General features: G+C 33.9%; 1 protein-coding gene across 1 annotated transcript in view; it reads left to right on the top strand.

Annotated features, from left to right (window-relative positions):
• The first annotated feature begins 6,747 nt into the window (after positions 1-6,747).
• The window catches only part of LOC113495580 (SCY1-like protein 2), a 138,050-nt gene continuing 119,088 nt past the window's right edge, over positions 6,748-25,709 (top strand). Inside the window, exon 1 of the mRNA XM_026874356.1 lies at positions 6,748-7,059. The gene's annotated coding sequence lies outside the window, so the exon portion shown is untranslated. The remainder of the gene's footprint in view (positions 7,060-25,709) is intronic.

Here is a 25,709-nt window from a genome sequence, read left to right as displayed (position 1 = left end):
TATATTGTATGTACACTTACCGAGCGATATACCTGCCGTACGTTCTACGTAGTGTACGGTTACACAATTCTAGAAACACGGCTCAATGCATCAAAGTATGAGTTTCAAAAACATCTTTAAATTATTTTCAAGAAATAAAATTGTTTGAGAGAGATATGTTAGGAGACTCTTTTACGTTTGCGTCATGAATTGCTACGCATTGCCACGTACCCGCAAAAACGCTGGAGACGTTGAATAGTGGTTCAGGTTTAGACATTAAGAGTCTGATACAACCTCCCCCGAGGTGGGTATCCAAAAGGATTCTCAGCCTCATAAAAAAGAAAGTTTCGGTAGTAATAGGGGTAGAATTTATTTCATAATCGTAGCTCATCACGGACCTGAATACAAAAAGATGCAAGAAGTGTAAAATGGCCTTTGCTTTGCAGTGAGACAGAGAAAAACAAATGAGTTATTTTTCTAAAGTATATTATGGATGAATAGGGTAGGTAAGGTTCAGATGGTTTTAGAAGATCCTGTGCAAATGAAATCCTAATACCCGACCCGACGCCAATGAAACACTGTGGTCATACAAAAACCACTCATGTGATTTACATATTAATTTAAATGTATGTAAAAATAAAGTAATTTCAAAGTGATGGTTTCAGTACCGACATTTCGATATTGTGTACGATGGTGAAAGTTTATCGCAATAGTTTTAAACGAATTACGAATCTGACAGGTATTATTGTATGTGCCCGTCAAAAACTGTCGTTTTGCATTAAAACAAATTATAGATGTATAACATTTTCACACGTTTGCGTCAATTTTATGAAATCCTATATTGTATAACAATTCTCACCAAAATTAACAGCGCACACATTTAAACTAAAACGCTTTGCTAGAAAGGTAGCCAATGTTAGCAAATGTTTAAGGTGCTGCCATTGGTATATTGGTAAATTTGGAACCGACGTCAGCTGAAACAAATTTTACTAGTTACCGACATTTCGAGATATACTTGATAAGAATTGGCTTAAAATAATAAACAACATCTACTTTACCCGAAATATGTGGTTTGTACATACTTTAGTTCTAGGGAATTTTCTGTTCTTGTTCCTGAAAAGATGCTGTGCTATTTTCGGAACTACCCAGTATGCACTCAAAATTTCACTAGAATCTTTCAAGCCGTTTCGGAAGATTTTAACTAGAAGCACCGCCACAATGAGCTTTATATATAGACATAAGCTTTTTATGTAGGTACACAAAGTGCAAGAAAATTTTATGTAAATTTTCGTTGAAATTATGAGATTAAACAATGCACTTAATTGCTCAAACATAGAAAAAATCGTACCAACAGAGCAAAACATACCAGTTATAAATGACATCTAAAAGCAAAGATATTCTGTCTGAGAGCAGAGCAAATATATTTATTTATAATCCTCATACGTCCAGGAAATGAAACGTATTTAAAGTCTAGAATATGTCGGGAGCGCTTCAACTCAAGCACGAGTGTTTGCAGCAAACAACCGGACGATGGAAACTGACAATTTACTAGCTCAGTAATGAAATTCCTTCAAACATTAATTTTAAATACATTTAACGTTTTGATTTTCACCTGGTTTCTTGCCAATTTAAATGTTGTTTTCATGCGTTTCATTTTTTATTTAAATTAAATAAAAACGACACGACATAAAATAAACAAATAAGACACAACTCGGATGATACGTGGACGTTTTTTTACGTTGTGATTTAGTTTTAGCTGTCTCAGTGTCTGTAATGAGAAAATGCCAATTTTGATTTTAAACCCCGGTTTCCGTTGAAATTTTGTATGATAATATTAGAAGCAGGTGGCCGAAGGAGCTCCGCAATTACACGAGATAATGCCAACAAGTTTAGGCACGTTTGATTCGTAATCACCACACAGTACGGTGTACTTAGTTACGACCTGATGCCGGAAAAAAAGGTGGACGACAAACCCCATCCAATTCAATTAGTTATAATTGATTGTTTTTAAAAACTGTCCTTTTTATATTTAGAACTTGTTTGTTTTTCCCTGTCTCAAAATTTCCGCGAAATAATGAAATTATGATTCTTTTCTGGTTTCAAAATCGTTTGTTTTTCTTAAAACCCTTATTGATACCACCCATTAGCTTGTGATGTAATTGTGTAGGTGCGCAACTCTTGTTTTGTTCCAAGACTGAAAAGAAAATTCTTTGAAAACAACGTACGAGACTTGTATTGTTAAGTACGTGTTGACTTAAAACTTAGTGCAGAAGAACGAAACGCGAAATGGTCGATGTAAAATATAAACAGTTGGAAACGCAGTATATTCTGGTATAATTTTACTATGTAATAGAATATAAGTTAAGGACTGTACAAACTATCATATTCACCGTAACGAACGCTAAAACTATGAGTATAATGTCTAATGGTATTTTGGAACTTGCATTAATTGTTAGAGTCTCAACTAGATATAGTAATTAAGGTTTTACTTGCTTAACGCTTTCAAACGCTTACCGTGATGCGCTTAATAATGAACTTTCGAGAGCTTTCGGAAAATTCGACTAAATCCCGCGAAACTGACGTTTATGCCCGCAGAGTGAAATAATTGAGGGATGTGATGACAAATTTCAAGCACGACGTTGAAAATAAAAATTCGTAAGTCTTATGTTCCTGAGGTTCGCCAAAACTGTGACCCCGCTTCTTTTTGTATTGTTCAGTAATTATACCACATCAATGCCTGGAAGACATCAGGGATAGTAGTTTTGCAAATAATATAATTGATTTGGTAATATATTAGACGACACACTTTATTTCCGTCAAACATAAATATAAAACTTGGTCGACTTGTTGATTTCTGTTTACGTAATCAAAAACTTTCGATGCGACGATACCTTTGATTTGAAATGTCATGTGACGGCACAATTTGCGGAATCGTGACGTCATAAGACCCTTACCTGACCTTATTCCACTTTATCTAATTCATATTTCGTTTGTAACAAATTAAAAGAAAAAACCAAATACGTGTATTATAAAGTGTCTTTATAGTTTTCCTTTTTGAAAGCTACTCTTTTAAGAACTGGCACGATAAAAATATTTAAAGCTAGTTCTAGTTAACTACTGTGCAAGCTTGAAAGTGAAACGGGAAAAAAACGGCTTTGACTTATATCTTTTGACTTGCGAGTGTTCTCTTAAACGTATTGTGTTGGTAACTTCACACGAAGCCGCCGGCATACGCAACAGGTGAGGAATAAATGCATGAAATGCTCTTTTTTCAGCATTCATTTTTATTCCATAAATGCTTCGCTGTATTTACCTTCATTAACTACTTATTCTGAGTTCATTTGATTGTGTATTATGAGAGATCGTAATCGTTTTCACACTTGTATAGAATTTATTTTTCTTGGTAATCATAAGTGGTTTATTTTCTTTTTTGAAACAAAATCAATATTTGCCTTCATGTTATTTAGCAAGTTTTTTCCCGTCGATGTAGCCACGTTCTTATTTGTGTTGTAAATTAAATGTTATTTTCCATAGTGTATCACGCGTGGGTTTGCGTCCGAGAAGAATAGAACCTAGACTAATGGTTAGTAATGTGATACTTTAATGGAATTTGCTTAGAGGTCATTTTTGACGTAATACATGTTATTCAAGATCAGAAAAAATAAGAGGAAAGACAACAGCGTCTACTTTGCCTCAGATTAAATATTTAAATGTAAAATGCTTTTTTAACGTCCGAAATTTTAAATGGCGTTCATTTTTCAATCTCAGTCGAGTACATTAAGGAAATATTATTATAGGTTGAGGTTACGTCAATTTTCCCAGCCCGGTCACTGAGGTTTTCTGGTTTTGCAATAAAATTCAGTTTGTAGTAGCATAAAATAGTGGTGTATTTTTGAATGGAAATCAGTGTAAAATTTTATATTTTATTGAAACAGTATCATGACTTAAGCCGTGTGCTTTTTCTTAAGTGTGTTAATCGTATATATCATAAAAAGTACAAGAATTAAAAATCAAAACAAGAGTGCTTAAGCTGTTGAGTACCATTCAGTTAGGATGAATACGTAGCGGTAAAAATCTTCACTGGTTTGATCACGTAGAAAATACCTGTACGTCATTTTTAGATTAGCGCTTATCCCCATATAATTCAGCTTTCGGTGAAATTGGACGCCTTTGAAGGCTTTGCTGACACTCAAATCTATAGCCATGTGTTGCTCGCTTAATTTTTGTGTTTTTTTTGACTTTTGGCGTGAAACTTCGCTCTGTAGAGCAGAAATGAATGAGGAGCGTGAATTCGTTTACTAAGTTGAATTGAAGTTGGAATTATGGTAAACTTGTTATTGCAGAACTGGAAGTGGAAAATTGCAACAAGTTATCTTGTTGTTGATACAAATAAAAGAAAGCATTCCAATATTATAAAGTTGAAATTAGTAAAATTACTATCGTATTATTATAGATATATTACTAAGTTATTAATATTATTCGACTACACTGAGAGCCGAGTGGTTGACGTCGCTGCGCCGAAACTGCAGAGCGAGGCATGTGGTGGATTCGATCCCCGCGTAGGACAAGTGTGATCGACGAATATTTGTCCTGGTATGTGTCCGGCAAGTTCAATGTTTTTAAAACCCCACGCGACGCAAGGACTTATTTCCGAAAAGCGGAAAACATTAAAAAAATATATATTACAAGGTCATTATAAGGGTCCAATTTTTTCTAGGCTATTGTTAATTATAGAAAAATTTAAAATGTGACTGTGTATGAAAGTAAATAAAAAAATCTCGTATCACAGCAAACTTTAATTTAACAGAGTTTAAACAATACAAGATAACTTAGCTTTGCCCGAGAGTCATAAACCAGCCATTAATTCACATATTGTGAAATCGACCTTAATAAGCACTACTTTAGTTACCTAATTGAATAAACCATCCATCTGGACAGCTACTTGAATGATGTAGACAAATTGCACTCATACTACCCTACGCATAATAATAATAATCTATCGACAGGTTTAGTCTTAAATGATGAATACCTTTATGACTTACCTTATTACACGTTGTGACACTAAGTTTAATCATGTAGGATAGCAGGAATGCATATAGTATACTAGCTGTTGCACGCGACTTCGTCCGTCATACTTATTTTCTACATATATTAAACCGTTGATACAGCGCACGCACAAACGTAATAATTTATCTCCGTTTCGGTAACATGTTTCACTACTGCTCTGCTCCTATTATTATTAGCGTGATAAATATCCTCTAGGTCTGTTAAAACACTGAACGAAATTTTCAAATCAGATTATATAAAAATAATCAAATGAGATTAGCGCGTTCAAGTAAAGTTAAAAACAAACAAACACTTCAGCTCCATAAAAAGAGTATAGAAATAATAGTACATGTAGAGCAAAACGTATAGGAAGCATCGCAAGTCACTGACACTTAAAAACTTTCTTGACTAAACGCCTAACTTCATCAGAAGTTCATGCAAAATAGGTGCATTGACGAGCATCTTTGGAAACTAAAGCTATCAGCTAAGAGTTACTTCTTAGAAAAAAAGAATATCATTAATCTTCCTTGCACTTGCTAGTTGGCACTTTAATAAAGCACTTATCTTCAAAATATTAAAGAGTATTCCTATAGTACGAAAATGACGGCAAACGTGCAAAAATAATGTTTTCTGGCACCAAAACTTTTGGTGTCATCTCTACAAATCCAATAAGAAACCTACAAGCCATGAAAAACCTTGAAACTATACTACCAAAATTTTGAAAACAGAAATATTTATTTTTTACCTCTCTAAGCAGCTAATTCTACAAATAAACTTTTACTAATCGCTTGTATTGCGTCTATTACCAAATAATAAATACGGCGACTTACTTAAATCCCTAATGAAACGAACACACACGCCCTCATTACTATTCTAAAAACGTGTACTGAATCGAAAACATGAAATGTAGATCGCATACAAACTGCGAAAATATATGACTGAGATATAGTGTTCAATTATTTTCATATTCTCCCTTATACCTTGAGCAACTTCGAGAACGGAAAATAGTTCCTTTCTTTTTACCTCCGCCGTTAATTGTGCTCAAATGAGCGTAATTAAATCAACATTGAAATAACGAGACCATCTCTCGGATCGCTTACCGTTTTTATTGTAGTTTCAGATAAGTTGCGCGGGAAAATTATCTTAAACTAATCGCAAGTTGCTTTCGATAAATTAAAAAAAATATTTAAACATCAACAAGTTTACATAAGTTCACAACTTTGACTAATTCGAATATTCTGGAAGGTCCTTAAGTGCTCCCTTCAAGATTATAGGCCGCGATACAAAATACTCAATAATTAAGATCCTAAAATTACAAGTAAAATATTTCGGAAACAATGAATTAACAGTTTCTAAAAAATCTTAAATATAAACGCTTTTAAAAATCCTTCTTAGTTTACGATCCAAATGGCGAAGCGGTAAATCCTTCTTCGACGTGAGTTGCAGAACTGATTCACAAATAATTGTATGGATGGTTTTACTTCGCTCATAAATTCAAACTTTGTACGGCAGAAACTTTAGCAAATCTTTTATTCTAAAGTTAAAAACATTTTTGTAAACTAAATAAAGTTAAAAATCATTTTTTAAGCTAAAATTTCAAATAGTATTTTTTTTAATGTTTATTGAAAAAGAAAAAAAAATATTTTTTCATTGTTAAAATTAATTTAATATTAAATATACAAAAAAAAAATGAGACACAAAAAAAAATTTTTTTGGTAAGTTTCGTCTTGAAGAAATTTGGGCTGCCGCCGGGGAAAACGCAAGAAAGGTGGTATTAGGCAGACCGAGGTAGAGGGCGAGGTGTGGCGCGGGGATCATGGCGGCAGTCGTAGCGCTCACAGCTCATTGTCGTTCCGAGCGGCTCAGTGGCAACACGCTTCGAGCCGAACTCAGACATCGCGATCGGGCGCGCACGTCGCGTCATGTAGTTTTGCCTAACAGTTCAAACAAGTTTCAAACTGTTCTAAACTTTCACAAAAGTTGTTAAAAAGTATTCCGGAGTCGGGACAGATAGCCTACAGCCCCATAGTTCAGGTAAGCACTTTCAGATATTTTGAAGTAGGCGCGCTTCCCGCCGAAGCGTGAACGAAGGGCGCGTAAAAGTTTGAAGGCGCCGTGGTGCGTAAGGCGGGCGCCGCTCCGCAACAGGTAGGGAGATATCGAGCGGGAGATACGCTCACTTTTACTTTCGTTAAGCGTCCCTAATCCCGGGACATCCTATCCGCCATTTTATTTCAGCATCGTCACCCTACACCACAGGATTCCGCGCGCCAAAGTGCCGCTTCGCACCTCGCGGTTCCGCGAGCGCTCCGAGTTCCATGCGTAACGTAGCTAAGTTCCGTAGTTCTAGTGATAGCTCGCCGGGAAAACTTTTGCACGCTGGCGCTACTATCTGTTATGAAACTTTAGGATTTTAATGGTATTATTTTTTAACTTTTAAATATGTTTTAAAAAATGTATTAATTTTTTTTTAAATTTAAATGTAATAAAAAATCACGTTTTATTTTTTTGTGACCCGCGCGTTATGAGCTACTTTATTATAACTTTTTTGTTACTTTTAAAAATAATATTTAAGGAAAAATATAATTAATAAAAATAAAATAAAAAATGCTTTATTTCTGTGCAATATTTTTTTATTTATTTTTTTTATTACAAAATAAATGAAAAAAAAATATAAAATAAAAAAAATATTGCTTTATTTCTCTGAAATGCAGAATTGGGCAGTTAGCAGTTGCTCATTCAAGAGACATGTTGATTTTATGAAAGTTGTAGCCGCAAACTTGCCGTCGGCGGCCGCCCGCAATTTGCCGTCGCGTATAAACATTGTTCCTCTTCTTTTTATAGTTTGAAAAACTTTTAAATATTATGTCGGAAAAAAAATATTTTTTTAATTAAAGTGAAGAGGATTTGAATTTCTTAGTTTTTTCGATACATTTGAATAAAAATAGGAAGCTCTCCTTCATGCGTAAATTAAATATTGTCGTTAAGAATTTCGGCCCGTTATTATTTGTTTCTATAAAATAAAATTGAAAGTATTAAAATTGATTTAAGCTGACTATAATAAAATTAAACTCTCAGGAGTTCAAAGATGTTTTGAACTAATTTTATAACTAACTAATGTATATATTAAACTAAAAAAATGTATACAATAAAAATTGGAAGCTCTCGTTCAAGATTAAATCAAATATTTTATGAATTTGGATACGTTCTTCTTTGCTTTAATAAAATCACAAAGTTTTAAATAATTAATTTAGAGTTTTGGTTGATTATAATAATTCGTTTTTTTTTTATATAATAAAATTACCTCTTCATCAGTTCAAATATTTATTGGAATAAGTTTTCAATCAATTTATATAAGTATGATAGCCGAAACTTGCCTCGGCCACATAGATTAAAGAAAGTTGAAGTTTTTTAGATGTTTTAAAATATATTTACCGATTAAATTATTATTTTAACATATTTATATCAACGATACAACTATTTATTGTAAAGTAGCAGTGATTTGTGTTGAGTAAATTGCATTATGACAGTTTAAAAGAGTTATTCTTTAACTCCTCAGCTAAACTCTGTTAGGACTCTCAATTAGGGTGCAATTAAGCACTGTTCTTGTGATTTAAGGGCTTTTGCGTCAAGTACCTTGCTTTTATGAAGAGATTTAAATTCTGCTATTCAGTAAGCCAAAGTTGAGTGGTCCCAGGATCGATTTATATAAGGGTCCGGGGAACCATAGCCGCTCTTGTCCTTTTAGCAATTTGTGTTCCGAAAATTCGAGAAAGATGAATTTTTGTATACAAGCAAAGGGACAGTAAGTTATTTGAATGATAATTTTTGAGGTATTGTAAGAATTTATTACAAGTTCGAGCGCTGAACATTAAAAAAAAATATTACCGTTTATTAATGTATCGCTATTATAAATGGAGAGTCTTTTCTTAGTTTTTATATATTTTTTTCATTTCTTTATTTTTCTATTTCTTTGCGTATGGTTTTTTAATTAGCAAAACAGTATGTATATTTATAATTAGTTACAGACTCCTTTCCCTAATTTCATTTTACGACGATCAAAATTATTTCGCGACGAATTTTTTGTTTATAGATTGACCTATTTCTTTTTTTCTGATTTAACTAATTCTTTGCTCATTGCCGTCGGAGTTTTAACTTGCCGTTTCTTAAGTTTCGTGTCAAAAGGTTTTAAGGGGAGTGAAAGAGTAAATTAATTGGCAGTTTAGTTATTTAGCTGGCAGATTTTATGATAGATTTGACTGTTGGCTTGCGTTATGCGTGCATATGTTTTCTTGACTGATTAAAACAATTAGGAAGGCGAGGACTTCAACTAGAGCGGAGAGGAGGTTCAAGTCATCAACAAGGTATTGTATTTCTTAGTATTATTTACTCTCAGTAAATAGTATTAAGACATTACTTTGTATATTAAGTACTGTTAAGAATTACTTTAGGTGCTTGCGTCTGTCCCCAAAATTGGTTATAAGTTTACTAATGACTTCAATCTTTAAATAAAAAATCATTTTGTCCCAGTTAAAAAAACCTAATTTTAGGATTCGATAATATTTTTTATGGCGTTTTAAATATATAGAAAGGGGTTTGCTGCAAATAAAATTAATTCATTACGAAAGTACTTACACATATTTGAATAATTTTTGTCTAAGACTTTTTTTTAAATCAGTTTAGGGCTGTCACGTGCCTAAATTGAAATGAGGCTAAGGGTTGATTAGTCTGTAACTGAATAACGTTAGATATAATCTCCGGATTGACATTGGACACATTTAATGACAACGGGTTTGCCACTTATCGCACGAAACCTCATTCTGTCATCGGCCGGTCCTTAGGGGATAAAGACGCGATCTATATTATAATTTTGTACCTATACCCGTCAGTTTCGAATATTACAAACATAATTGTATTATTAAATTAAAAGTCTTGTAATATAATTATTTGCGCTTTTAGTGAGGAAATCTGATCACGTAGTACATTCACACCGCTTGATTATGGGGGTAAGGTAGAAATTGAGGTTTTTAGACATGTTATTTTTTTTTGCTGATTTCGATTTTAGATTTGGACAATAGGTATGTTAGTGTCTCGGTGTCGAATTTTGCGGATGTTTGTGAAGCCGTCTGAGCCAATATAGCACTTACATTGGAGATGTTTTTTTTTAATTAAAATTATATTTAAATGATTCAGAGTTTTTGTTTTTAGAATCATTTGAGACTTTTAACATAGAAAGAAGCTTTATTCATTTGTCAGTTTTTTTTTAATTGAGATCATCTGTATGGGGTTACATGTTTAAGTGATAGCTGCGTGGGTGGATCGATTATAGGTTAAGCGACGCTAGGCGCGGTCGGTTTTTGGATGGATGACCATCAATGAGATAATTAGTTCATCCATTTTTCGGAAAGTGGCTTAAATTATGGGTCTTCGTATATCATTAGCGGTCGTTTGGTGTCGAGAGCTATTATGTTGCCGTAACTGAATTGAAGAGCTCTTATAAGCGGTTGATTCTAGTAAAACACTGATACTTAGCAGCATCCGGTTAGACCGGAAGCTGACCGCAACGTAATTGACAGGTGGCTTTTCAGTTAATGGTTACGTCATTAACTGAAAAGCCACCTTCTGTGGTCATTTCTGTCTTTAGTGGTTCGGATCTAGGCAGATTTATTCAAATGTGGTCACAAATTGACAATTTTTTTTAGACACTTGTAATTTTTAAAATCAAATATATATTCTTTTTTGTGGCAAAGCTTTTTGAATCTCACTCAGTTGGGTGAAATGTGAGTTTTATCGAGTCGGGGGGTTCATCGCTTGATACTATTTCGTTTAAAAGGTTTCCAGATGTTTATGTACTTAGGATCGAGTGCGGCAGCTTGACTTAATAGAAGTCGGCAAACATTATGTAGTTAGGGTAGTTTATAGAAGAGCTGAATAGCCGTTTCGGTAATTATTTTCATTGTGGGCAATTCTAAAAGGGTTGGAAATTATTTTAACTCTCGAATTCAGTTCTGAGAAGGAATTCGTTTTAGGTTACAATTAGTTAGGAGATTTAGGATTCTAGAACAGTTTTTTATACAAATTATGGCGTTTTGATATGATTTTCTTCAATCTTTTGTATTTTGGATGCTTGCTGTGTTTTCGGGGATTTCTCCTTAAAGGACTATTTTACTAACACTTCACTATCATTTATTCTGTCACCAGTCCGTATTTCTTGAGTCAAGTGACTGTTTAAATTTGATAGCTGCTAAAATAAAAGAACTAACAACAAAGAAAGAGAAGAATATATTTAAGAAACTCCCATAAACGAACCTTTTGATATTGCCGCTATTATAGATGATGGTAGAGAACCCTTCGTGCATGAGACCGACTCGCATTTGGCCGGTCTATAAAAGTACTCTGCACATACAATGATTAAACATAACCGTCATCAATCATGACTTGCAAACAAAAGAAGGGTTGTTTGGGTTGAGAAATTTGTCGGTCACAAGATGGTTTCCCCAAAAGCCACTACTTCAGGCGACAAGGATTTACCGGGTAAATGGCCCGGGTTTGTCGAACACCCCATCATTTAAACAATCGAGAGATAATAGAACCCTTTTGTCAGTGACTTAATTCACTTTGGATGGGTACTTACATTAAACAGTTTATACAATATGATATTGGAAATGCAAATGTAAATTATTGATTTTTGACGATGACAACATAAAGAGAAAAATACATCATTATATTTCGTGATGACTGATTAGAATTATTGCGCAAAATATATTTAACGCAAAAACAAATAAAAAATAACACGAAAAAAATCAAGTTTTTATAAAAAAAGGATCATCTTTGTGCCGCCGGGGAGTTTCACAAACATTCAAGTCACATCCAAAAAGACACCCGTTTCGGAAATTATTTATTTATTGAAAAATAGCCAGCAGTTAAATACCACGTAGAAAAAAAAAGACGATTGCTTCAATGCACGTGTTCGACACACTGGCAGAAATTTAATTTTTGCTCATATCAATTTTCATTCGAAGAGATATATGATTGAGATAACTTGATTCCCCAGCGAACGGCGCATGAATAATAATGGTCGTGTCGCTCTCACTACTGATATCAGCGTTCGCTAAATCGGCTTTAGAGCATTATTTTCTGTATTATGTATTTGTGTATACGATTCTTTCAATTTATAACTTAATTATTAAGTTTCGTTTTTGAGAACGGGTAGGTTTTGTGCAAGGATCTTTGCACAGAAGAGCAACAGTATATACTTTATGGAAAAAGGGATCTTTAAGTTGTCTTCCCTACAATAATAAGGGCTAGAATTAATCGCAAAAATAAAACAATACTCAAAGTCGAAAAACTCATCCTTCCAAAATTAACTTTACCTACTGTACGAAAAAACTACAAACTTATTATCAAAGTTATATTGATTTATTGAAGGCAAGAATTTACTCTATTATGCAATACTTATATAGGTTTTTTTTTAAACCAATAAATCTTTTAACTAACTCAGTCTCTAAAACTAAAATTGACCAATTCAATCTAACAAACTAACAAAAAACCAATTCAATTTCATGAATATCGAGAATTGTATGACTGTATTGACTCCATGAAGTGGAGCGCAGTGAGCAGGATCGAACATCAAAAACATTTCGTTCAAACTTCGAATGAGATAAAACCACAGGTCAGAATAGTTATCAAGAGGTATATTACTCCCACTACGGGCCATTATTACCAAATCCCTACTAATATTATAAATGAAATTTGGTACAGAGATAGAGTTGTCCTTGAGAAAGAACATAGGATAGTTTTTATCCCGGACTTTTGAAGAGTTTTCTTGGAAACGCGATATAACCGACCTCGACGCGGGCGAAGCCGCGGCCGAAAAGCTAGTCATTCATATAGACGCAATATAACTGTTTAATACCAATCACATCCAAGCGAATAGATCAGATTATTATAATTAATATCAACTGAACCCACCGAAAGCGCTCTAACACCCACGCTTTTACTACGAGTTCCTTTATGAAACTTTATTTATATTTTAGAGTACAAACTGACGCAAAGCACCATCTATTTAGGTATTAAGCTCACAGACAGCTGCACTTTAGTGCTGCGATGAAGATGACAGTGACGTACCGCTTGATTGCGTGTATATTATTCATGGCATACGGGACTGAATTGCGTCGTTTTTATTAGAATGGTCTATAATCGAGAATTGAGACTTCGTATATTTCTCTCTTCAAGAAATAGGGTATTTGAGTAATAAAAGTCGAATATTGGAGATTAATTTTGGACGGTTTTTTGGTTTTGGCACATAAACAAAAAATGTAGCAATAATTACATGGTTTTGCCACCTTTTGTGAGAGTTATCTCCACTTTCTTTTTATTTTTCTGATGTAACAATTTAAAACAACCGTTCTTTATCTTTCACTGACTAATTAATTAGATTTCTTTTCATCAAGTTGGTATCCTATTATACGAGATATGGGAATACAAATTTCCAAAAGCTTTATTTGTATACAAATGAATATCTCAATGATTAAATGATCTAATTAAATCATTTATTACAATCACGGCCTTCCCAATTATAATTCATTGAGAGGTATCGTCTTTTGAACATTTAAATCATTTTAAGTTTTAACGAGTTTCAATGGATTGATAATTATAATTGAAATTGGTTGTCATAGCAACAGTTCTTTTGTTTACACTTCCTTGTTTTTGATCCTGGAGGACAAACACTGTTGGCACTGAGAAGATGTAGGTACTACATACATTGTGCGTATTGCTATCTCTTTTCCGCAATTAAAACTGTCAAACTTTAGGAGCTCATCGTTAGCTTGTAGTTATTGGTTGATAGTATTGCATGATACCTTTGTAATAAATCGTCTAAACGAAACAAACTAGATTTCGACCGATTTGTTACTGCGTATCTGACTAATGTTTGTACACGCTAACATATCACATTATTTAAGCTGCATCAAAGCGATAACGCTTAAACTACTGCATCTAATTCGAAATGTTCCTTTAGAAGTATAAGTAATTGATTTATGAAAATAGTCCGACGGACAGATAACCAAAAAATGTTAAAAAGGTATTTTTCATTTTATCACCAAACAGATTGTTTTTGCAAAATACCTAATTGAAATAAAATTTTATTCAATCCTTTTGCTTTATTGGTTCCCTGGATCAGTGAGAATAGATGACGATAACTAACTCTGTCTGTCTCCGTGAATATTACGGGCACAAACATATTTTTAAACTTCATGTCATACGACAAGACACGACATTTCAAATATGACTTTAAATAAGTAAATATTGTGACGAACGTAGACTGCCGTTAAATAATTAATTCCGTCTTGTCTGTAAATAAAGCGTTCTATAATAAAAGCCTTGAGGTTTATTTTTAACCGCCCGTTACGGGACTCTTTGCTAACTTTCTTCACTGTGTACCTCACGGTGCACGAGGTTGTTGAACTGGTCTAGACGTAGGCTTTTGCCTGGCTAGGACCTATAGGACTAGAAAATATAGGGCAAACATGATCGTGAGTGACTGACTGTTATTATAACCCCTCATGACAATAATTCGACCAGCCAAATAAGCTTGAGTTCTAAAACATTTGCTTTTACAATTGCTTTACGGGTCGAACAAAATGATTTCTGTCTAAAACCCAAAAAAAATCTGAAAAGTTTAATGTTTTTGAATATTAATGAAGCCTCGAAATTATCTCGTTTCTAATGAAAACTTAGGGGCTCCACCTGTTGATATTTTTATCCGACAAATTCTTTAGTAAATTAAAGTAAAAGTCACAGAGGTTGTATAAAGAGTTGACCTCACAAAACAAAGAAAAATAGAAACTAAGACAGTTATTATTAATTATACACAGTTTTGTTGACCAATAACTTATCGTAAAACGTGAACGTTGATAAATAAAGAGCAACAGAGGCATTTCATTATAGACTTTAAACAAACATTTAATGATGTATAAATCAAATTATATCTATACTTCTATACTAATACCTATATAAAGCTGAAGAGTTTGTTTGATTGTTTGTTTGTTTGAACGCGCTAATCTCTGGAACTCCTAGTTCAAATTGAAAAATTATTTTTGTGTTGAATATATCTTTCATTGAGGAAGGCTATAGGCTATATAACATCACGCTGCGACTAATGGGAGCGAAGATACAATGTAAAATGTGGAAAAAGCAGGGAAAATTATTCATCTTCGAGGGCTTCCTTTCAATAAATCCTAACTTATATCTTCTAACCACGCGGACGAAGTCGCGGGCAACAGCTAGTTAAACAATAAAAGAACGTCCTCGTTAAAAATGATACAATTAGTCAAATAAGACTTTTATAGAAGCAAACTTTGGAATATTTCAACAAATCGATCCTTACAATTTGCGATAAAATAAATTCTCAGAGATATACGGTATACTTCAAATAGTACCCCTTACACAAGATGCACTTAAATAAGTAGCAATTGAGTTAGGTATCTCATACATGCAATATGCAAGATAGTTGAACTGAACAATAGATAATAAAGTCACTTTATAAAACCCCTGCGCTTGTAACCTTTTAACGACGCAAAAGAAATATGCTTTTAGTTTGATCGTTTGACTTATCTGTAGCACCGTAGCTCTTGAATGCATGATCCGATTAAGACTTGGTGAAAAGCTGGATTTATTTTCTTCAGGTTTTTATCAAAATTGGTTTTTCCGTGTTTTTTTTTCGATCGATGAATCTAAGTAGCTAATGGGAATCATTTGTTCTGTAGTAGAATAAGAGCGTTGAATGTATCGAGTAGTTTAATTTTATATACGTCAGAGTTTTTCAAATTTTCATTTGTGTTTTGACATTGTTTGCATACGAATTGTTCATTCAAATCTTTGAAGACATCATTTAAGTTATCTATTAATTTTCAATTAAACGCTGCGTTAATCTCGTGTTATTGCCGAGACCCTCTAACCTTGCCTATAATTCTGCCTTACTGGATTAATCTAACAAGCGTCGACTATAAAATGATTATAAACTTTGTTACGTTTAATAAATTAAATATCATGGTGACACTTTATAAAGGCGATGAGTTTATTATTCGTGACATTTCACAGGAAGAACAGGTGACAAGTGAAAGTCGTCTGCCTCGTCGAAGCAAATAAGTATCGGTTAAAATGGCGTTCGGATAATATCAATTATTTTTAGAGATTACATGTCAGCGCTTTTGTGACACCGACTCGTATCTTTAATGTAAAAGCAAGCAATATTTTGTTAATTTTAGTTTGATAAATATATTGAATAATTATATACAACCAATGTAAAAATGATAACATTATAAAGCATACTATATATTTTATAAATTGAACGCATTCTAGATTGACCGTATTTTTTTATTAATTTAACAATCTTTATTGATATCTGGCAAAGAAGCATCCCAACTAAAATATTGATGGACATTTAAAACGCTAAGCTGAATAAAATTAATATCATACAGCCTGGCTTTTAATACCTTAATATCGTTTAATGAAATTCATTGTTCATACGCAACGTTAATATTCTTGCAGTAGTTAATAAAAGTATACATTTAAAAACGTGCATTACAAATGGAAATCTATTTCTTTACTACCCTTTAGCTAGTTTGCCGCAGGCTATTCATCGCGAATAGGAGATAATTATGATTTTATTTTTAAAATTTTAAAGAAAAAACCTGTAACACAATAAACACGTTTGCTTTCTTTTTTCAGTTAATAAATCTAGCAAGAACATTATTTACGCAGAAATTAATTCAACAAAGTGGTATCTTTTTTATAACATTGCACCTCTATGGTAAAGTGTTATTCAAATGTGTTTTATTTGCAGTTTGAATTATGAAATCTCTCTTTTTGCTACTGAATTTAATCATTAATAGCAAATACTTTTTGGTTGATGAACCAAAAATATTTAGTATTTGTATTTTGATTAGGCTCCGAGTAAATTCATGCTTCAAGTTTGATACAAACAAAATACTTGGGCAAAGCTAGAACTTTGGGCAAAATTTGGTTTCAGTTTACTAGAGCAAATTAACTGCGGGCTAGTAAAATGGTCAGCGTCGGTTTCAAGCAGTTTGTAAAAGCGTCGAGATCTGCTTCGTTACTAACATTGAAATATCAGGACTAGGGTTTTTAGACTAGATACATTTCTCCGAGCACTAACGCCATTGAATCGCTCCAATATGTTTTGGATTAAAAGAAGCTAGCATCACGTCAATTGTCGAAAAGAAATATAATTTCTATATATTGGTAGTTTTCTATTCTAATACGATGTATTGAAATCCTTCACAAGATTATAATTACGTCGTCAAACTAAAGAGTTTAATTAGCTTAATTGGGACTGGGAGGAATAATAACCCATTGTACAACATGTAGACAAAAAACTATCTATAAATTTAAAGCAATGCAGAACTATATAATTGGTCAAACGTATATAAATATAATTTTATTGCTTTAAATTAACGACGACAGATTTTTTTATGTCAGAATTGTTTCGATCAATACACATACTTGTGTATGAGTGAGAATTGTATTTAACTCAATAGTTAATTTTCGTAATTATCATTGAGTCAGGGCCCAGCGAACTGTAAAATTCTTTTCAAGTTAAACGAGTGGGCGCATACTGCAATTTTTTATAACACCCAGAGTCCTCCACATCTGATTCAGGACCAAAATGATTGAGATTTAAAACTGTAAAATCTGCCAGTCTTCAAGTGTGTAGGACATAACACGATACACATCATCATCGGCCTAGTCTGTTCCCAACTATGTTGGTTGGCTTCCAGTCTAACCGGATTCAACTAGGTACCAGAGTTTTACACGGAGTGACTACCTATCTGACCTCCTCAACCCAGTCACCTGGGCAACACGATACTCCTTATTCAGACTGTCAGACTTTCAAGCTTCTGACTAGCTGCAGGTACTGTCAAAAATGTATAACAGCCGGGACTAAAAATACAATTTAACGTGCCTTCCGAAACACTAAGGAACTCGATATGACAAAGATGGTCACCCATCTACGGACCAACCGCGTTAAGCGTAGCTTAACCTGCGATCGATTCACTTGTGCAGTTATAGCTTAGGTACACAACTTAGGTATTTTCGAACACCTCATGTATACCTAGTACATAAAAGCATTGTCAAAGTACAACACTTGTTGATCTGCATGATTTGCAGACAGTTGACCGTTCTAAATTTTTAAACCAAGCCTCGACAAATATACAGTAATAGGTCTGACCGACTCCGATCATATCAATTTGCTGTTTCATTGAACTGTTGTTGAAAAGATTTTTGGTGAGGATTTTTTTTTATAAATCGACTCGTAATAAGGATTTTATTCTTGTACCGCAGGGACGTCCTCCGTGGTCGGACGTCCTCCGTGGTCGAGTGGCGCACGCACCGGTTTCAAGGTGTCGCTATCTCTGAGGTCCCGGGTTCGATCCCCGGTCGGGTCAATGTAAAAATGCACATTTCTACATTTTCTCGGGTCTGGGTGTTTGTGGTACCTTCGTTGTATCTGAATTCCATAACACAAGTGCTTTAGCAACTTACTTTGGGTTCAGAACAATGTATGTGATGTTGTCCGCATTTATTATTATTTATTTATTTATTTAACCAATGTTCAAGCCACATGCAAAGACACCCAGACTCAGGACAAGCATTTGTGGATCACACGAACGCCGGTTCTAAGATCTGGCATCGTGCATATACTGTGTTACGGTCGCGACCTCTGCCTCACCACTTACCTATTTACCGCAACGCGCATTTAATTTGCTACAAATTAATATATCTGTCTATCTATATATATCCTGGGACAAATCACACACGGTTATCTGATCCCAAGCTAAGCAGAGCTTGTGTTATGGTAACCAGACAACTGATAAACTTACTTATACATATATTTCTAAATACATACATATTATAGATAAATTACACCCAGACACCAGAACAAATGATCATGCTCATCACACAACATTTGTCCTGGGAATCGAACCCACGACCTCAGGGTCACTAACCACTGGACCAACAGGCCCGTCGATACATTGAATATACTTCAATCACTTGGAAATTTCGGACGAGTAAGCGCTGGCACTGCGGCAGCATCGTGTTAAGTAGCCATAATACTACTGAATACACACGTTACACGTATTTCAATACTCAGAACTAGTGAATAGTAAAGTGCTAAGTAGTCATGAGACTACAATTTAAGACCAAATTCGCTAGTACGTTGCATTCTAATAAGCTTAAATATGCATTTAGGGTTTCCAGAAATGAAATACATAAGCTTACCAACTCGCCACAATTCAATCACTATTAATCATGCTCTGAAAAAAACTAAAAATATAAGTACGTTTCCAAATAATAAATATAACGCTTATACAAAGTCACCTTTGAGGTCAATCAAGTATCAAGTACTGCATGTACCCTACGCGAGAATGTATTAAAACTATAGCATTGTGGTTGAAATGAAAATGTAAATCTTAAGAGAAAACAGTTCAGTGAGCTGACCGAAGAACGGCAACAGGTTACTTCAATTACCTACAGTTAAACCTATCTCTCTGAAATAACACAATTCAAATAAGTTACCGCGAGAAAATACTAATTAAAGAACCCATGTAATTACTTTTGTATTCTCGTTCTACGTATGGGTAAAAACGTTCTTTGTTTTTAAAATAAATTAAAGTATTTTGTATGTCATTTTAACTGGCTTTAACTTTTGACTAACACCACGACACCAAATTTTACACCATAATTATGCACTTAATTCTCCTTCCTACTACGCGAATAGTCGATAAACCCATAATATTTATGAGCCAATAATCAAAAATTTAAATAAATACAAAAATAGCTGAAGAACTCATGCAAACATTTACTGTCTTTCAAAATGGCTTAATAACAACCCAAACATTTTTATCCTTTCGGTTTCTAAACCCAAAAACGTTTAATGAAGATATTTAAAAAAGGGACCTCATTCCATCTGTAAATATCACTGAGAGCGCTTATACAAACAAGTGAAGGTCAATGTAAATGCTTTATATGATGCAAGCTTTTTTCCATATTTACTCTTTCGCGGGAGATAGTTACACGCTTAATGCTCACGATGAATAAACACTGATTTAGACGGTACGAGACTTATAATAAAAATTGCAATAGATTTCAGACGATGTCAGATCACTTATAATTACAGTGATTTCAAATGTTTGTTTGCATGGCACCTACACACTTATATTAATATTGATTTAGTATTCCATACTATGAACGAAAAAAGAGCGTAATGCTGGAATTTGTTAGGCCGTTTCTTCGAAACTAGTCTCCTAGTTTAAGTGCAAATTAGTAGAGTAGTTTGGAAAAATGAGTTTTGATTGGGATTTATGAAGATAGCAGAGATTTGCGCCTACGCATTGTAATACAACAATACTTTTAGCACTGACTAAAAGCAGTTTAAAACAAATATGGAATGTAAGAAAATTCGGAATCCGGATCAAGGCTCCACGTATTTCCTTTTGACCTATTTATCAAATCGGAGCATAAGTTTGCGTATCGCTTAATTGGTAATTAGGGAGGAGTGTAATGTGGGTTGTGTTTATATAAATAGATGATAGCGAAACATCGAAATGCTAATGGCTAAGTATTTGATGTCTACATTGCCACAACTATGAATAAATTCAGAAAAGCTTTGGTATTAGCGAGGATCATTTTTTAAATATTTTTCTGTAGTGTTGAAAAGTCTTTTACGCTACTCACACAAAAAGTTTAACGTCATAATAAGGAACATAGAGCTTTTATTAAACCATCATATTAGATTATGATTATACCTTAGCGATTCCTCACAAAGTTTATTGAAATTCGATCCAAAAGTCAATCCGGTAAGGTACATTTTCGAATGTTCTTAAAGAGTTTTTTAGAAGAACACGGTTCATACTTAAATTTTGTGGTCACAAGTTATTTAAAGAAGATTATAGTTAAGGCTCATTATCCCTAAATTTAATGGGGCTAGTTAAGAGACGTCTAAATATGGAATTTCTCTTGATTCACGTATTGATTAAAGTTATAAATAGTATTATAGATTAAACTTGCATTAGATACATAGGTTTAATGAAGCACTGTATTAAATTTAACTATGCCCACGGATTATCAGAAATAGAAAATGTTTCATCCGTATTGAGAGAGTAAATATGAAATTATAATTAATTAACCTCTTATTTTTCTATAACTGTTGTCTAAATTAATCATTTACTTCCCCTCCAACCTAATCCGTTATTAAAGAAGTACACAGTCCCTTAAACGGTTATACGCAATTACTTTTATTGCGGACGGGAGAGTCCTTAGCCTCCAACGGGTCCAGTTATTTCAATAAAACAATTTGGTAGCTCGAGAAACGGTTGTGACTCGGAAAAGTACTCTCAGGCCTTTTGTAGACGGTTATAACCCAAAGTAGAGCTACTCGTCCTTAAATAAATATAAAATTCATTAATGATACGTGAGAATAATATCAGATTTCTATTTTTGCAAAATTATATGTGCCTAAAAAATGTGCAAAGTGACTGTTTTTTTCCGACATTAAACTGAAAATAAATTTGGCTCTGGCAAGTGCATAAATTTATCAATTATTAGAAAAACGTATCATATTTTTTCAAAACATAAAAAGTTATAAGTTAAACATAAGCTTATCGGTAATAACTGTCAATTTTGCGTGTAATCCTATTGTACGAATCAAGTATTCCTCACGATTCTCAATCTGACATATGAGTCGATAATTTTCATATTCAAAGGGCGCTAAATCGATCAAGATGGCTTTGGAAATCCACACCAACATAAGCACACTTGTGAAGCATCGCTAGAGCTAAGGGCTGACACATCCAATGACACCATTCACACATGCAAACACCAACATTATAATATCGATTATTTAACTTGAAATAGGTCATATCTACACCGGCTTGTCACGAATACTGTTAATGGGTTGAACCCAAGCAGACGATCGTATTTCATTCCGCGTCTTTGCACGAACCGCTCTCGATAATTTAATTTAGAGAAAACTAGAAACAATTTAATTTAGCCACCATATTTTAAAAGCTAGCATGGTTAACGAGGCAATCAGAATGTGGAGTGTTGACTCGAACACTAAGTAAAGTGCGGGTTTGGCTTTATTGAAATACTAATGAAATCCCACTGAACAAATATACCTGACAAATTCTTGGAGTGCCACGCGTTGTTTCTTACGTTAATACGAATGATTTCTTATTCGTGTACAAGCACTGTAAAGCTTTATGTAGATCTAGTTACTAAGCAAAATTCAATTTGCTTCACTTGTTGAGCGAGTCGTGGAATGGGAGGGTAGAGATTGGGCATGTATGTGTAGGCATTATCTACTTACATACATGTATAAGATAAGAGTGAAGCGTACGTATTACTCCTTAGGGTAAGACGGATGGATGTACATGTATTTTAACGGGCCCATCGTCTTCTGCTCAGACCACTTCTAATTAGATCGGGGCTACGGAATATTATCCCGGAATGGTTGGAAAGGGAGCTGAAATAGACTTGTTTTCTTTGTAACTTTCGTATCAAGGCTTCTGTATAAAATTTATTACGTGTTTTAAAAAATTTTATAGGTCCGATATTTTTTGTAGGTTCCCAACAATTATAGGTTTTGTTTCATGGAATTTAAAAAATTTACTTTGCTGGCTCTACTCCCAATCATAAAACATAATTCTGCTACGATTTCACAAATGATTCTATACCATTACGTAAAATAATGTCTAAAAATATTTTTCCTCAGTAAGGGCAAATAATTAATGGCTTTATACGTGTTTTTTTTTATCAAAACAGTTCTTTTGCCTCAAAGTTTCCATTTCGAATTACTGAATAGGAAAAGTTGTTCAAAGGCTGGCACTGACTCTAAAGGAAGTGGCCAAGTCCTCAGCGCACCAGATTCTTCAAAGCACGCCTAGCTAATTTGAGAACCGAGTAAAAACCATTGAGAAAAATAGTTCTTCTCAATGAAACCTTTTTAACATTGAACCAAGAAATTTTATTTTTATTGCTAACTATAGAGTAAACGTCTCGTTCAAAACGGAATTAATAATGATCGAAATAATCACAAACAGAAGTAGACGCCTCATAAAGCCATCGGTAAGATTAATATAAATTGTTTCCTCCCGGTACCTACGAAATTATTCTGAACAGACGATATTGATGACACCGTTCCTGCTTAATTAGAAATACGTATCGACAAAATACGTTAAGCATCTCTATTAATATGTAGGCCATACAAAAATAAACCAGCTATTTCAATAAATAAAGCGGCTGAATAAAATATACGTTTATAGAATAAACGGACGATTTAATTGAGACTTTAATTGGATGAACTATAATATCAGGTCATGAAATTATGAAAATCATTGCATTACTCTCGTAGCTCACGGCTCAACACGGTAAAACATTTTAATAACACAAGCATTTCACTACAATTAATATTGCAATGAATTTCGAAAACACTCATCATAGTTAACAAGCTTGGGCCAGACGAGTAGACGTGGTTTAATCATTCCAACCACAAACTCTTTGATAAAAGGTAAATACGTTTCAAAATGAATACTAACAAGGTAATATAGTTGCGTAAAAGGTATAAACGTCAGGTTGTATCAGGTTTATAGCGAGCTATAAACAGTCATTTACAAGTATATTGTGGTCTGAGATGGCATGTAGTGGTCGGGGTGGCATCGGGGCCGACGTAAAATTAAATGTTTATTGATTTCGGGACTTTGTTCCGGGGACGCCGAGCTCCAGAGAATAGGGTCCTGGCCCGATCTGCTCTGAAGTTAAGCGATCCGAATTAAAACGAATCAAATTAAATAACTTATCAGTTTAAAACAAAGCCTGGAATTTATATATTTTGCGTGATATTGAATCGAAATCATTAGGTTTTTTTCTGCCACCAAACTACTAAATTATAGGTCTTTTTACTACAAAACTACTTTGTGATTATGTATTCTACGTGCAGCGTTAAACTCGATGTCATTAAAAACAACAATTAGAAGAAGCATTTAAGTTAGAAGTACACTCGTATTTTACGCACAAAGTTTCCAAGACCAAATTAATTCACATAACAAAGCGAATTACATCTCAACGAAAACAATTCTCATAAAAGGAGAAAGCTCAATGACTTAGAGAAAGCGGGAACATAAAATGTAATAATTATTCATACCGCAACTTGAAAGCCAGAGAAAATTAACGAAAATATTAATAAAAAAGTAAAAGAGAAACAAAGTACACAAATTACAATTCTCCAAGCACATCAGAATCCATCCGATGTATTGAACTGACAAGGCAGACACGTAATTCACTAAAAGTCATGGCATTCCCGTAAATTATAAATTTTCTATTCGTTTTCTTTTGTACAATAAATTAAACTAAACTAATATTTACATTTTTAAAACTATATCAGTATAAAAAGAAAAATATACATTATTTACAAAGTGTCAAAAAAGACATCTTCATCCTTGCCAAAGTCGGGAAACGTGCCCAGAAGGCTGGCTGCATTGCCACGTTGTGGCAATGCTAATTCTTTGGGCAAAGTATAGACCAGCCTTCCGATCACGTGTAGAGTCGACCAAACGCTTTTCTTTTGTTATTTTTTTTATTACATTTATATATATTTTGTTTTCTTCCTTGTCAGGTGATCAGTCAGACGCGGTAAGTCTCAAACAGATCTAGTATTTCATTTCGTTAGACCTCAAAATATATCACCGCTTCAACAGTAGACGCTTGGTTTCCTGAATATTCAGCAGATATGCTTAAACTGAAATTACTTCCCGTTTAGGAGTCTCTATTGAGTTTTCCCGTCGTGGTTACGTCCTCTTACTTAAATCGGTATGCTTCGTTTTTCCCGGATATGAGACGCGAACGCATTCGCAGTCTAGGGATGGCACAACCTAGGGTAGGTCGGTCCCGTATTGAATTCCAGCTTTCCAATAAAAATGATCGGAGATGCGCAACGTGCGTGATCATTTTATTAATATACTTCACAATACAGGGTATCAATGAAAAAAGTAAAGCATCTATTAGACGTTATTTACCATGTACGCAAAAATACCCCAAACCTAGTGCAGAAAGTAAAAGGAACTGGACTGATTGACGGTGAATGTTGTTCTGATTTTATTATTGCTATTGAAGCTAATAATGATCCCATAAAACACTGGTACTTAGCTTGGGAAAAGGCTAGGCCAATGAATGATTGAAGCTAATAATAAAATCATAATTATTCACAAAATTTGCTTTAGTGTAATTAATACTGTTATCGTGGTAGTTATAAGCTATTGCATATATAAATAGTTATTATATTTAGTTTTATGCCGGTATTCTTTGAAACCCGGTTAGAATATGTTTGTGTAGGCAAAGATCCCATTGTAAAGTCTCAGCTATTGGCACAGACTGAGCAAATCTATGTAATATTTGTAACTACTGTTATTGATTACAATGAAATCCTTTTTCATTTAAGGAAAATGACGTGGTGGCAGAGTAGTTCAAAAATATGCACGTGGTTTCGTGAACGAAGTTCGAACCCAGGCAAGTAAAAATGTCGCTTTATCAAAGTTAGATGTATAACCTTAATTATTTAAGACACCACTGACAGATGCAACCTGTGAAGACATTCAAAGTCAGAA

This window comes from Trichoplusia ni, chromosome 7, assembly GCF_003590095.1.
Source record: "Trichoplusia ni isolate ovarian cell line Hi5 chromosome 7, tn1, whole genome shotgun sequence".
NCBI classification, from domain to species: domain Eukaryota; kingdom Metazoa; phylum Arthropoda; class Insecta; order Lepidoptera; family Noctuidae; genus Trichoplusia; species Trichoplusia ni.
The sequence above is the reverse complement of the archived record's forward strand: the minus strand, read 5'-3'. Positions and strand labels throughout refer to the sequence as shown.